Genomic DNA, 2,583 nt, shown 5'->3' with positions numbered 1-2,583 from the left:
ATGTTATCTCATGCGCTGTCCGTGCGGCGGAGACAGACGGCCGGCTAGTTTAATCTCCGCTTCAGCCGCGTTCGTCGCCAGCGCTCGCAAGCTTTTACCCGCGGCTAGAATGCACGTGGTGACGTTAATAATTTGGACTTTATACGGAAAATTACGGCAATGGCGACGGCAAAAATCCGCCGAGAGTATCCATATAATTGCTAACGCAAGGGTCAATGTACGGGGCAGGTTTTGCGCCCCCCCCCCCCCCCCTCTTAGGTGATTAGGGGGGGGGGCGGCGGCCCCCACCCCTGCCCCCCCTGTGCGCACGCCTATGCTCCTGAGATGATTTTTTCCATGAGATTTGCAATGAATCGAAATATTTCTAGCCTACATAAGAGCCCCATAATAATACTGAGGTGCTTGAATGTTAATGCAATATGCTTCTGTATTGCACTCCAGGATGTAAAATTCGCTGCTCCAAAGTGCTCCCAGATGGAAAATTATCTGCTCCAAAGTGCTCCAAGATGAAAATTTGGCTGCTCCAAAGTGCTCCAAAACGGAAATTTTGCTGCTCCAAAAATTGCTCCAAGTCAGAAGTCCTCGGTAGCATCACTGACAATGTAATCTCATTCATCATCATCAGCCTGTCTACGCCCACTGCAGGGCAAAGGCCTCTCCCATATTCCGCCAATCAACCCGGTCTTGTGCTTTCTGCTGCCACGTAATACCTGCAAACTTCTTAATCTCATCTACCCACCTAATTTTCTGTCTCCCCCTCACGCGTTTGCCATCTCTTGGAATCCAGTCAGTTACCCTTAATGACCACCGGTTATCCTGCCGACGTGCTACGTGCCCGGCCCATATCCATTTCTTCTTCTTGATTTCAACTATGATGTCATTAACCCCCGTTTGTTCCCTGACCCATTCTGCTCTCTTCCTGTCTCTTAAGGTTACACCTATCATGTTCCTTTCCATCGCTCGCTGCGTCGTCCTCAATTTAAGTTGCACCCTCTTTGTAAGTCTCCAGGTTTCTGCTCCGTAGGTAAGTACCGGTAAAATGCAGCTGTTATACACCTTCCTCTTGAGGGATAGTGGTAGATTACCATTCATGATTTGATAATGCTTGCCGAATGAGCCCCAACCCATCCTTATTCTTCTAGTTATTTCACTCTCATGGTTCGGCTCCGCGGTTACTACCTGTCCTAAGTAGACGTACTCCTTTACAACTTCCAGTGTCTCGCCACCTATCGTAAAGCGCTGTTCTCTACCAAGATTGTTCCAATCTCATTATTAAAGCATATCTCCTGGTCGGAGCAGCTGAAAATGCGCAGCTGTCAGTAGCGGGCCCGTCGCTGACGGCCCACACTGAAGCGGCTACGCCATGTTACACGTCCGCCCCTCGCTTTCGAGGGTCAATAGCTGACGGTTAAAAAAACTCAGTTTCGCTGAAGGGCGAAGCAATGAATGCGATACCAACAAATTGTATGGTTAAACGAAGTAAGGCTAGCAGCTAACTCTTTTGGATCCGATCTCGCGTAATTCAACAAAACGCTGGTTTAAGGGAATATGACCACTCCAGAACCGAAGTTTTTTTGTGCTCTGAGTTTTCTAAACGAGAAGTAAGCGTTGAGAGCGCAGCAAGTTTACGAACCGTCTCCTGATGCCTAGAGATAGCGCCAGCGACTGCGCCCTTCGAACGATGCGGTCCTCTCCGCTCCCCTGGCGCTCCGTGCTCCTTACGAAAGACGGGCGGGGCGTTTCCTCTCTGTTTGTTGAGCAATCGACGGCAGGCCCGCACGCGGGAAGATGTTATCTCATGCGCACTCCGTGCGGCGGAGACAGACGGCCGGCTAGTTTTATCTCCGCTTCTGCCGCATTCGTCGTCAGCGCTCGCGAGCTTTTACCCGCGGCTATAATGCGCGTTGTGATGTTATTAATTTGGACTTTATACGGAAAATTACGGCAACGGCGATGGCAAAATTCCGCCGAAAGTGTCCATATAATTGCTATCACAATAAAAATTAAAAAACAATTGAGGAGCCATTTCACTCTCTGAAGTGGATGATAAGCGAAGCTGTTTCGCGCATGGCACAGAGGTGACATGGTGGAGGCCAGGTTGTTAACGGCCAAGCTGTTAACTTTTAATACGCAATATTAATGCGAAAGCCTTAGATGCTTTATCAAACACGAAAATTGACCATCGGCGGCGTCAATCGATTGATGCAAAAAATAACCATGTGATGGCGTTATCATCACGTCATAGATCGTCAAAACTTGTGAGTTCATCATGGCGTCATATATCGTGATGTCACGTGATGGCGTCATCGCAGGACATCGTCGCTTTACACTGCTTTCGTGATCGGTGCGCCGATCATGGAGCTAGCGCAAAACCAGGTGAGGTGCACAAAGCTTGCAGGAAGGGAGGGGGGAGGATCTGCCTGTCGATCAAGGAAGAAAAAGAACCTGGCTTTCGCCTTGGAGTTTTCTTAGGAGAATGCATTAGGGACAGTGTGGCTCTTTGGTATTGAGGCACTGCTGTACATCACGGCGTTTGTCTACCACGTCTGATGATAACCACATAGGTGTATTTAGTGTTATTTC

The sequence above is a fragment of the Rhipicephalus sanguineus genome, chromosome 3, assembly GCF_013339695.2.
Source record: "Rhipicephalus sanguineus isolate Rsan-2018 chromosome 3, BIME_Rsan_1.4, whole genome shotgun sequence".
NCBI classification, from domain to species: domain Eukaryota; kingdom Metazoa; phylum Arthropoda; class Arachnida; order Ixodida; family Ixodidae; genus Rhipicephalus; species Rhipicephalus sanguineus.
Note: the sequence above shows the minus strand (reverse complement) of the source record.